Below are 13719 nucleotides of genomic sequence, written 5' to 3'. Positions count from 1 at the left end.
TGTGCCAGAAATGGGACAAATGCCAAGTCTCTATTTCTCATTATAAATCACAATATTACAGTTACAAAGTCAGTGAAGTGGTAGAGGGGGGGAAATCTAACCCAAGCTCTCTGACTCCAGAACTTTGATCATAGTGCTAATTGGTAGGCAGTTATACTGACATGAGCAGAGCAAGGACAATGGTCCAGGTACATAAGGTCACCAAGGTAGAAAGCAGCAGACAATTGTAGGGTAGGACCTCATCCCCAGGGTGACCTTTCCTTACCCAGCACATCAATGATCATTTGATTTAGACTCCTAACATTTCCTCCATAGAGATAACATCTAGGTCTCAGTTGTATTTCAGCTCCAGGCCCAGAAAAGCAGAACAACCAGAAAAGTGACAACATGGCTGACCTCAGGAGCAGCTGTATTGGATAATGACCCCTTGCCCTTGTACAAACCCATCAATCAGTGGAGACCTAGTCCTAGACCCTGAAAGGACACACCTGGAAAGCTGCTGAATATTCTATTGAGATCCCCCTCTGAAACCTCCCCTAAGATCTCCACACTTAAAAGCTTTTAGGACAGAGGGCCCAACACACTAGTACTGTTCCTCTCCTCCATCTTCCAGGTACATTTTCCTTACCCCTATTTCTCCTAACATTCAAAGACCCTTCTTTTGCCTCTGTACCTTGTTTTCTGAGCCTGTAACCAGAACACAAGTTTGAGTACCTGATGCCACAAAAACCAAACTCATGAGACAGATGCTGGTGAAAAAGGAAAGAAATTTATTCAAGTGCTGGTCACCTGAGAAGATGTGGGACTCTTGTCACAAAACGCATCTCAATACCTCAGTGCAGGCAGAGATTTTTATAAGAAAGGAGAGGAAAAGCTGAATAAGGAATTCAAAGGGAGGGATTTGAGAAGTTTTCTACATGCAGGCCAGCACAATGCATTCCAATAAGTATTTCTAAACTGGTCAAGTGATGGTCTGGTGTGCATTATCCTTGTCTTTGTCATCCTGGTTCTATGTCATCCTTGTTCTATATTTGAAGGTCAGCATGTCTCCCAGAACTGGGATGACTGAAGGTTGGAGTCTGTATCTTCTGAAGTTAGTCCCTAGGATTCTTATACAAACACTAGTGGCCCAGTGCACAAATTCATGCACATTGAAAGGAAATTAATTAGAAGGTGACTGGTGGGCGGGTATGGACAAGACAGGCCAGACATGCCCTGGAGCAAACCTCCCAGGGTACCTCCCCAGCCAGGCGCACCTGGGTTGGCGCCATGGCTCAAAAGGCATCTGCGGACTCAGTGAGGATCCCTCTGACAGGTGGGGTCTCTCAGCCTGGCCTGTGAGGACTGGCCAAAAATGGCTCTCCAACAACATCTTACGAGGGGTTCCGGATTGCGAGAGGGCACTCGGCAAAGTTGCTGTCACACAGGGTGTGGAACACAAACCAAGTGTGCAGTAAACTAGAATTGGGGCAACAGTGCCCCAGCACAATGTAACCCATGGCTGAAGGTGGATTTGCATGGCCTCATGAGGAATCAGGATCCCTCTCTGGTTTGGAGGTGAATCAACCAAGAACTGTCACTGCCAAGTCACTGCAGCTCGGCAGCTCCTGCATTGAGTGTCTGCCTCCCGGTGGTCACTGTGCATCATAGTGTGGAAGGAACTGAGGAAGGGACACTTAGCATATTAGCCTTTTATATATATAGATGCTGTTTATCTACAAGCTACATATTAGTCAGACCCAGCATTCACAGAAACAATATCAAAAGATTGGTGGAGTGGGTTACAATGTCCCACTGTTACAAGCTCATTTCTTCTACCATTCATTTCTTCCACCTCTGTGATTTTCTAAGTAAATGTTCTCTTATAGTTTGAGTTTGGTTCTGAATTTTTTTCTAGCCAAAACTCAAGTACCGAGGCTGCTGAAACAAGGTCCAATCTGACCCCACCAGTCTAACACCTGATGCCTTTCTTGCCACTGCCAACAGTAAGATCTACCAGGTAGTTAGATGGAAGAAGGGAACTGTTTTTTTTTAAAAAGTCCAAACTGAAGTCACTTTTACTAAGCCATGTCATGAAACCAAAACTTAATAACTAACCTAATTGCAGTTTTAACTTATCCCAGGAGTGAAATTTTAAACCAATCAGTCTGAAATTTTCTAATCAATACTAGTGAGGCAAACTGCATGATAAAGCCCCTGTCATCCTTTTAACCCTCAAGGAAGGTAACCAGGCCTAAAAACAATCCTTACTCTTCTTTTGCTAATAACTTTCCTGCTACAACTTACTACATATGAAAACCTTCCATTTTGTACAACCCTGTCTGAGCACCCTTTTAGTTGCTAGATGAGCTGCTGTCCTATTCATGAATTGCTTAATAAAACAATTATAGTACACTAGAGGCCCGGTGCACAAAAATTTTTCCCCCCGGGGGGGGGGGCGTCCATCAGCCCGGCCTATGTCCTCTTGCAGTCTGGGACCCCTCGGAAGATGTCCACCTGCTGGCTTAGGCCCACTCCCTGGGGGATTGGGCTCAAGCTGGCAGTCAGACATCTCTCTGGCAGCCCGGCAGCCCTCAGGGGTTGTCCACTTACCAGCAGGGAGCAGACATAAGCTGCAGTCGGATATCCTTAGTGCTGCTGAGGAGGTGGGAGAGGCTCCCACGACCACTGCTGTGCTGGCAGCCATCAGCCTGGCTTGTGGCTGCGCTGCCCCCCTCCCCCATGGGAGTGCACTGACCACCAGGGGGCAGCTCCTGTGTTGAGCATCTGCCCCCTGGTGGTCACTGCGCATCACAGTGACTGGTCGACCGGTCGTTCAGCCACTCCATCGCTTAGGCTTTTATATATATACTAGTGCCCCGGTGCATGGATTCGTGCACATTGAAAGGATATTAATTAGAAGGTGGACAGTGTGGTGGGACTGGGCAAGTCGCCTGGACATGCCCTGGAGCCAACCTCCCTTGGTCCTTCCCCAGCCGGCCGCCCTGACATTGCAGCTTGATGGGCGTCTGTGAAGTGAGCGGGGTCCCTCCCACAGGTGGGGTCCCTTGGCCTGGCCTGCAGGGATCGGGCCAAAACCTGCTCTCTGAAATCCCCCAAGGGGTCCCAGATTGCAAGAGGGCAGTTCTCGGGTGACGTACCCCAGAATTGGGCTCCCTCCTCTCTGGTTCCAGGGTGCAGGCTTCTTTTTCAGTGGAGCTCAGAGGCAGCTCTTGCTCACTCCAGCTCCATGGCATGGCCGGCTGAAAGCAGGTATCTGGGGTTTATTTATCTTCTATAATTGAAACTTTATTGCTTTGATTGGAGCTCAGAGCCAGCCGTGAAGCTTGGCTTCCTCCATCACTGGAGCAACCAAGCCTCCTGCTTGCTTCATCTCTGTGGCTGCCGGCTGCCATCTTTGTTGGGTTAATTTGCATATAGTCACTCTGATTGGCTGGTGGGCGGGGCTTAAGGCATGGCAAAGGTATGGTCAATTTGCATGTTTGTCTTTTATTAGTGTAGATCTTTAATAGACCCCAGGGTTTCTTACCAGCAGCTTCTTCTGAGAGAGAGGGTGCTTAGGGACAAAATCAGATGAGGGTCCACAATGGCTCACTAGATCAAGGAGGTCTGAAAAAAAAAAGAAAAGGGAGTTGGAATGGGCTACTGGGAGGCAGTATCTTGTATACACCAGAGACAGTTGCTAATACAAAACTGTCTTTTTGTTTGTTTGTTTGTTTGATAGAGTGGGTTTGCTGTACAAGTTCTCTTGATTTACTTTACTGAGTATAGTGCATGATGCATGGCAGAGTGCCCTGGCTTAAAAGGCCAGTTGTAGAACTGATGGTTTCTGGATGTTTGAAATACTTTGATCATGTCAAACTGGCTTGGTTGAAATGTGAGATCATTCACTTAGGGCAGCACCCAGGAAAGAGATTCTAGGATGTGGGAATTGTTGAGAACCTGAGCTGGGAGAGACCTGAGTATTCTCTAGCCTCAGAGTATATTGCAATCTTTATTCTGTAAATGGACTGAAAACAATTTGACTCCAATGAAACAGAAACAAGGTAGGCAGGACCCTCAGGAGCTTGGGATTCTGGAAGAGTCTGAAGAAGCTGTCACAGAAATCATATTACTCCCTGTCAGAACAATAGTCTACACACCTGACATTCTCCTAAGAGGAAAAACTACCTTAATTTACAGCTAGCGACATTGGTTGAGACAAGGTGAATAAGACTCATCTTTACTTTCCTCAAATATGTACAACTACATAATGATATATTATATATTAATTAATTGTCTCTCATCACCCCTCACCTGCTGCACTCCACTAAACACTTGATATTTGGCAGGGACTTGATCTTGTTTGTTGCTATAGCACTATGCATAAAACGGTGTCTCACACATTGTTGGTCTTCAATAACTATTTATTGAGTGAATGAAGAAAAACAGAAATGAGTCTTGAAGAAACAAAAGATAGTTGTTAAGAACACAGACTCTGGCATAAGACTGCCTGGCTTCAAATCGTATCTCTGTCTCTTATTAACTACTAGAGGCCCAGTGCACAAAATTCATGCCCTGGGAGGGGGATGTCCCTCAGCTAGGCCTGCACCCTCTCCAATCTGGGACCCCGTGGGCGATGTCTGACAGGGATCGGGCCTAAACCGGCAGCTGGACATCCCTCTCACAATCTGGGACCACTGGCTCCTAATTGCTCACCTGCCTGCCAGCCTGATTGTCCCCAACTGCCCTCTCCTGCTGGCCCTATTGCACCCAACTGCCCTCCCCTGACAGCCAGTTTGCCCCTAACTGCCCTCCCCTGCTAGCCTGGTCACCCATAACTGCCCTCCCCTGCCAGCCTGGTTGACCCCAACTGCCCTCCCCTGCCAGCCAGTTTGCTCCTAACTGCCCTCCCCTGCTAGCCTGGTCGCCCATAACTGCCCTCCCCTGCGAACCTGGTTGCCTCCAGCTGCCCTGCCCTGCCGGCCTGGTTGCCCCCAACTCCCCTCCCCTACCAGCCTGGTTGCTTCCAACTGCCCTCCCCTGCCAGCCTTGTTGCCCCCAACTGGCCCCTACCAGCCTGGTTGTCCCCAACTGCTCTCCCCTGTCAGCCTTGTCGCCCATAACTGCCCTCCCCTGCTGGCCTGTTTGCCTCCAACTGCCCTCCCCTCCTGGCCATCTTGTGGCAGCCATCTTGTGATGACATCGCATGAGGGTGTGACACCACCTAGGCTTTTATTATATAGGATGAGACCTTGGGAAAGTTATTTAACTCGTGCCTCAATTTCCTTACTTGGAAATGGAAATAATAGCATCTATCTCATAGAACTGTTGATGAGATTAAATGAGCTAATAGTTATAAAACACTTAGAATAGTGCCTAGTACATAGTAAAAGCAGTATAAATGTTTGCTATAATAATAAATATTATTATTTTGGAAAGGTTAGTGCAGGAAAATCTAAAGTACATGGAAGAAGACAGGTTAATACTCTCTGAGCATTTGCTATCTTTCAGATGTTCTGCTCGTGTTACTTGCACTACTTCATTGAATCCTCTCTACAACCTTGTGATGTAGGTAACATTATTATCCCATATTATAGATAAGGATACTACACCCAAGCCATGCAGAGTTGAAACTGAAACCCTGTAATACATCCAAGCTCTTCCCACTCTAGAGTATTGTCACTAAGCTCCAGATAATAAGGTAAGACTATGTCTATTTTTACCTCTAATTTTATTCTCAGCCTCTAGCAAATAGTGGGCACTCAAAAATAGTCAATGGATTTAAACAAATGATGAATAAATAAATGCTTTTAAGAAAACCCAAAAAGGAAATTCGAACCAAAGACTAGGGAAGAACCTACGAAGAATTTTGAGACTGCCAGTCTGAAGTAGGACCAGAACAGGCCAAACTGGGCAATCTGAGCCTGTCTGCACTGGAATGCGGGTGACCCTAGGTTGTTATAGTACCCATAGGAAGTCAGTTTGGGTTCCTATTCTGTGGCTGAAGTTATAATTATGTTTTTAAACTAAAAAGAAAAAATTAAATATGTGAAATACATTCTCATTTAAAAGTACACATGATAAAGCAAAGCAAAACCTCTCTTTGACCCACTTTGACCATTAGTTTGATGTGTATCATCTCAGAAAATTTCCTATGAGTTTGACTATATACATACAAATAGAAATATTTTGTTTGGTTTGGTGTTTTTTTCACATAGATAATATCCTACTGTATGCACAGCTTTACACCTTGCTTTATTCACTCAACAATATATGTTAAAACTTTTTTTGTGTTAATATAGACACATTTATTTTCTTTTAAATTTTTTACTAGTATTCTAAATTACATTGTTTTTGTAAACCATAGTTGAATTTTCTGATCAATAATTCATATCAATACAATTTTTCCCTTCCTTCCTTCCTCCTTTCCTTCCTCCCTCCCTTTGTCTCTTTCTCTTCCCCCTTCACTTTCTTTCTTTCTCTACAAAGAGTAAAGTATCCTCACAAATGCCTTTTTCTGCTCATGTGGAACAATTTCTCTGGATATTGACTTGTAAATGAAATTGTTTGGCTGAAGAATATGCTCATTTAAAATTCAGTAAATAACTGCCAAGTTAAATAGAGTTTATAGAAGTAGAGGCAACAAATTAGTGCTCTCTCAACTCATTGTTCTCTCTGCTCTTGAATTGTTGCCTATTTATTTTTTCTTAGCTTCTCTGGGAGGTCTTTCTTCACAAATTTTACCCTATCCTGGCAAAACTAGGAAGAAAATTTGCTCTGGTTACGCTAATCTCCAGGAAATTGGGGAACACAAAGTGCCCCTAGTGGCCACAGAGCAGCAGGGCAGTCCTGACTTCCTGGGGAGAAGGATCCAGAGACATAAGAAATTAGTTTGAGGAGTCAGGATGGCTGCAGTATTTGTCCTTTTTAGTTTAGAGTGTACCTACATACACTTTTTTTTTTATTTGGGGTCTTGGATAACTTTTTACTGTGGGTAATCCTTTATCCTCCCCCAATCCCAAATAAAGAAAAAGGGAAGCAATACATTTTACAGAGAAATGAGACATCTGAAGAACTAGTGCCATCTACAGTCCTAAAAACAGCCCACAAGTTTTGTTCAGAATTTTTCTACAGGTTTCTATTTACTCCTTTTGTTTCAAATACCCAAGTTTTCTAAAACTTTAGCAGTCAAGATAACCACAATAATAAATGAATAATACATGACTTATAAATCAGTGTAGTGTTTTCCTGTTAGAGTTTTTATCCAGTCTTGCAGAAATTTTGATTTTTAGTATTTTTCCTTGCATATTTTTGACTATATTAGCATCCTCATCATTTGTAAATCCCTTAGTGTTTGCAAAGCACTTTCATGCTCAACATTTTATTTGATACTTGCAGCAACCACTATTGTCCTTGATTTTAGAAAATGAAGCTAGGGAAGATAAGTTACTTGCCTAAGGTCACAGCCTGTAAGTGACAGACCATGCTTAAAGTCATATCTACTTGGATCCATTTTCCTTGGCTATTATATTAGAATAGATGGTCCTCTGGTTTTATAAGTTAATTAGACTTGGGGGGGGGCTGGAAATATATGCATGATTTTTTAAAATATATTTTATTGATTTTTTACAGAGAGGAAGGGAGAGGGATAGAGAGTTAGAAACATCCATGGGAGAGAAACATCGATCAGCTGCCTTCTGCACACCTCCTACTGGGGATGTGCCTGCAACCAAGGTACATGCCCTTGACTGGAATCGAGCCTGGGACCCTTCAGTCCACAGGCCGATGCTCCATCCACTGAGCCAAACCGGTTAAGCACATGCATGATTTTTGATATCTCCTTTTGATCCTATGAAGATGAGGAAACTAAGGCTTGCATCTTGGGTTCCCAAGCCTGATAAACTTCTGATGAATAAGAGAAACAAATTGATGGTAAAGGGTATTTGATAGCTTTGTACCTGGATTTTGAAGGGAGTACTCCTCAGGTGTGACTGAAAAGACTGTCATTGTTCAGAAATACATTCCACACACCCCCCCACTCTCCCTCATCACTGCTGTCAGCACATAAACTGTGCTGTTAGGCAATGATTGCATCTTTAATTTGTTGAGTTTGTAGGTGACTGCTGCCTGGCCCCCTTGTTCAGGAGGAGTCTTCCCTATTGGATGGTGGGTCTAGTGCAACCGTGGGCAAACTACGGCCCGTGGGCCGGCTCCTATGTAATGATGTTTACTTTGAATTTATATTAGTTCACACAAACACTCCATCCATGCTTTTGTTCTGGCCCTCTGGTCCAGTTTAAGAACCCATTGTGGCCCTCAAGTCAAAAAGTTTGCCCACCCCTGGTCTAGTACTTATGTTTTATGTCAAACTGAGGCTGAACTTTAGAATGCCCCTCTTGTCTTTTTCAGCTATATAATATGTACAAGTAATATTTACTGAGTGCTTGCCAGGTTCTAGGTACTTTAGTAAGCTTTTTACACATATTAACTCATGTAATCTTCACAACAGCCCTATAAAGTAGGATTATTATTATCAAATCCATTTTACAGATGAAGAAACTGATGCTCAGAGATGTTAAGAAGCTTGCTGAAATTCACAGAACTAGAGTGTGGCAGTATTAGGACATGATTTCAAGTCCATCTGATTTTAAATCTTGTGCTCCTAATCAGTTTAAACTTTTCAAAAAGCTTTCTCCCTATTTAAATAACTTCTAAAAGAACACCTGAAATATAACAGGAAAGATGAAATGGAATAGTAACAATGACTTTTTGGCACCAATGATATCTTTTTGGCAATGGACAAATGGCTTTGATTGGAATGTGAACTTGAGAATCTCTTGAATTTGGCTCCAAATCTCAGTTCTGCCTCTTTTTTATCCTTTGTTTTCCTTATCTATAAAATGAAGATAATAATAGTAGCCACCTTGATAGTGTGGTTGTTAAATAAAAATGAGTTAATACATGTAAAGCATTTGGAACTGTCTCTGAGCCCTGCACAGTACTATGTGACAAAGCTCTGTTATGAAGACATAAGAGAAATCTAGACTATTTGTCATTTCCTTAGGTGAAGATAAGTCTATCTAAATCAGCAGGAGCACTAGAAATGGCAAAATTATTGTCTACTAGAAAAGAACTGTTGTTTATTTGCTCCTGTGGAAACAACATGGGATGTATTAGCAGCTATCCCTTTGTCAATTATGGCCTTTGGCAGATTTATGGACCCATGATATTTACCTCCTCAGGTATTCTACATCATACACTCTTCCTCCCCCCATGCATATCCATCCACACCTGTGGAGGGAGCCAGATGCTCTCACGTTCACTGAGCTGTCTGTCTAGGAATACTTCCTCTGTTGGTGGCTTGCATTTAACTTGAGCACTAGATGTTTAATCTAAACGTATAGTGGTATTTCAGGCATCAATCCATGGAAAGAAAAGGATTATTGGAATCCCAGAGCCTTCAGGTTCCCCTCAAACTATAGCAAATTGTCAGTAAGGCAAGTCAGTTTCTATCCTAAGCCTGTATATGGATCAGAGTGGGCATATTCAATGAGGCTTCTGAAGGTCCTCCTTGGGTAGTAAGAGGGAGATATTTTGGTAGATGTGGTTCAAGAGTCAGATTTTAGAAACAGCCTAATCCACATTATCAGACTGTCAAGAGAATAAGATGGCATTTGACTTAGTAATTGTTTTCTTTCATTAACTTTTTAGTGAAAATTTTCTCTTCATTGTAATTAGAGTCTCTAGAATTTGCTCTTTAAGTGTCTGGTACTGTGAAGAGAACTGCAGTTTGAGTTGTTGGTTGAAAAGGAAGGTTGTGGCAGGCCTTAATCCTCTAGGACTATTGATTTAGAATGGGTATTAGGTACCCAGAGAGACTTGAAAGAAAAGGTGTCTATAGTGGACAGTAATGAATCCATAGGGGAGACTGAATTATTTCTCTAAAAACGTGGTCCATGTATTTCAAAAATAATTTGTGAGTTCCTTATATCTTCCAGTTTGTGGTGGGAAGAAAAGGAAAGGAATATTTTTGTCCTTTTTCCTCTTTGGGTTTTGGAAAACTTTGCCCTGATGGAGACATAAAGACTCCAGAGAAGTACAATAGTATTGTAGACATAAAAATGCTGTTTAAAGAGTAAGTATATATGAGAGACAAATACTTGGTAAGATGTAAAGAGCTGTTACAGATTTATAAGAGAATATGAACATCCCAACAGACAAAAATAAAAGGGAGATGAACATTGTATACACATCCACACACATCCACACAAAGACAGAAATAAATTCAATAAGAGTGGCCAATAGATATAATTTAGAGAACAATGAACTCACATGCTCCATTAATACCTAACACATTGACAATTAAAAAATTGAAAACAAATTGTTATAACCAGTGTTGGACAGGTTAAGGAAGACACAGTTCTAATGGAATTATTAATTGGCTTAGCCTTTCTGAAGGCCAGTTTAAGAGCATCTATCAAAGCTTTAATAAATACATATCTTTGACCCAGCATTTTCACTGTTAGGTATTTGTCATAAAGAAATAATTATACAGACAATAGTGTGGTGAAGGCCTGGGATGGGTGGGTGCCGGGTGGAGGGGGTCAATGGGAAAAAGGGGAGACATCATAATACTTTCAACAACAAAGATAACATTTTTAAAAAGAAATAAAATTAATAATGTGCAAAAAGATTGAGCTACAATTGTAGTAGCAAATATTGGAAGCCACTAAATGTCCAAAATTGGAAACTGGTAAAGAAATTATGGTATAGGCATAGAATAGAAAATCATGCAGCCATTAAAAATCATGTGTGGCTCAGTGGTGGAGCATCAACCTATGAACCAAGAGATCATGGTTAGATTCCCTAATGTGGGAGGCTTGCAGGGAGCAGCCAGTCAATGGTTCTGTCTCATCACTGATAGTTCTATGTCTCTCTCCTTCTCCCTTACTCTCTGAAATCAATAAAAATATATATTTTAAAAATCATGCTTTAAAGTGAGAAATTGCTCATCCTACATAATAAAAATGTAGTATGCAAATTGTCCCCTCCACTGGAGTTCTTCCAGAAATTTGACCAGGACGTGGGCCAGCTGGGGGAAGGGAGGGAGTGCCAACCTCTAGGGACCCTGGGCCTCTAGTGATATCATAATATTATAATAAGAAAGTATACAGAGATATGAAGTAGTATGTACAGAGAATGATCCCAGTTTCATAAACAAAAGTATATTAAAAGACTAGAATAAAATATACTTAAATGTTAATAATAATTTTCTCTGGGTGATGGCATGACAGATAATCTTTGTTTTGTTTGTTTTAGGCTTTTATATCTTCTTTCCAAATCTCTTATAGTAAGCATGTGATACTTTTATAATTAGAAAACAACAACACAGAAACAGTATTAAAAAAAAACATTTAAACTTGTCTTTGAAAGCTAATCTTTGATTTAATTTTTTCTCTTCAAATTTAAACACAGCAATTTCCTTTAGGAAATGAGGAAAACCATTTCAGCTGTCTGGTGGGAGAAATTATATAAAGACAATTTTTTTCCCCTGTGGTATGTGGAGATACCCCAAGATGAAAGTATTCCAGTAGAGGGTATCTATTCCAGATTGACCTTCTTTTGAAGGGCTTAATGTTATTTTTTAACTTCTTTATTGAGATATAATTCACATAACATAAAATTCACCTATTTAAAGTGTACAACTCAATTTTGTTTTCAGTATATTGATGGGATCTTTTAGCCATCACCATCTAATTCTAAAACATTTCAATCACCCTCTCTACCCACCAACTGGCAACCATTAGTCTACCTTCTGTCCCTAAAGTTTTGCCTATTGTGGCTATTTCATATAAATGGAACCACATAATATGTGAACTTTTGTGAGTTCTCACTTAGTATAATGTTTTCAAGGTTCATCCATGTCTTAGCATGAATCAGTATTTCATTTATTTTATAGCTTAGTACTATTTAACTGTATGGATATAAATGTTTTGTTTATCCAGTCATCAATTGATAGACATTTGTTTCCAGGTTCTGGCTGTTATAAACAATGTTGCTATGAACATTTGTGTACAAGAGTTTCCATTAAAATATGTTTTCATTTTTTGAGTATATAACTAGGAGTGGAATTGCTCAGGCATATGGTATCTCTATGAATAACCTATGAGGAACTACCAAAGTATTTTTGAGAACAGCTTCACCATTTTATATTTCCATGTGACCTTTTATCCAACAATTCTTACATGTGCCCTAAGAAATATGTACAAAGATGTTCATATGTAAAAGCAAAAAGTAGAAAAAATATATACATAAGTAGGGGGCCAGTTAAGTCAATTATGATACATTTAGATTATGGAATACCATGCAGCAGCTGAAAAGAATGAAGTACTCTATATGTTCTCTTTTGGAAAGACATTCAGGATATATTAAGTTGAAAAAATCAAGTTGCAAATCAGTTGTATATTATTTTTGTAAAATGCAATTATTACACATATGAGTGTATACGCATAGAAAATCTCTGAAAGGAGACCTAGGAAATTGTTAACAGTGGTTACTGCTAGAGAGGGGGACTGGTGTATATTGATGTTTATCTGAAGTGTTGTGTGGGGAAGGAAGCTATTTTTAAATTTAAGGCCTTCTGTACATTACATTTTAAGTAATGTGTATTATTTTATAACAACAAAAACTTTTAAGAAAGTCTGTATTAGTGGAACTTAGCTTTTCCATTGGTGTAGACAGTTTGGTTTTCATTATTTGAAGGAAGTACATATTTAATAGTCTCAATAGCACCTGATTATAGTGCTGAACCACCTCTACAACCCCCTTTAATCTCTCAAAGAATACTGGGCCAACTTCTAGGAACTAACCCCTTTTGTTTTTCTACTGTATCCAAATGGGTAAATTTATGTTATGAAAATTATTTCCAGACAAAATTTATGGCTTGTAAACATTTCAGTAAAAGTAGAACCCTCAAGATTAAAGTAGGAAAGATTGGAGAGAAAAAAAAATCGGGATATATTTGTTGGGAACCAATTTTTGCTAAATTTTATTTTCTGTAAAAAAAACCAAAACAGTTTAGAAGAATAATTTTTTTTTATGATAAAAATTTCTAAAGCCACTTCTGGATTAGAAAAAAATTAAACAATGCTAGACCATGTGGCTACATACAGAATTTGATAATTTAAAATGAATTAGTTGTTGATAAAAACCACAGACTTCTGCTTTCTGAAAGACCTTGTATTAAAAGCCCTTTGACAGGAGATTTGAGTTTGAGTGATGGGCACATGGTGAAATATACAGATCTTATAACATAGAAACCCACACATGAAACCTGTATGTTCATGTTGACCAATGTCACCCCAATCAATTTAATACAAAAAAATTTTTAAGCCCTTTGACATGAACCCCCGTGATGGGAACAGTGCAGGCCAGTGGTCAGCAAACTGTGGCTCGCCGTGAGTCACATGTGGCTCTTTGGCCCCTTGAGTGTGGCTCTTCCACAAAATGCCATGTCTGGGCACGCACATACAATGCGACTGAAACTTCGTGGCCCATGCGCAGAAGTCAGTTTTGGGCCTGGGCGAGTCTACTTTGAAGAAGTGGCATTAGAAGAAGTTAACTACAGGGGAAATGAAACAATTTTTTCAATGTTAGAAGAAGTTATTTCAGTCGAAAACAAATTATCTCTTTTGCTCAATATTTTGAAAGAGAAACTTTGATTCACTCTCCAACCCT

This window comes from Myotis davidii, unplaced genomic scaffold (genome assembly GCF_000327345.1).
Source record: "Myotis davidii unplaced genomic scaffold, ASM32734v1 scaffold2040, whole genome shotgun sequence".
Classification (NCBI taxonomy): Eukaryota; Metazoa; Chordata; class Mammalia; order Chiroptera; family Vespertilionidae; genus Myotis; species Myotis davidii.
The sequence above is the reverse complement of the archived record's forward strand: the minus strand, read 5'-3'. Positions refer to the sequence as shown.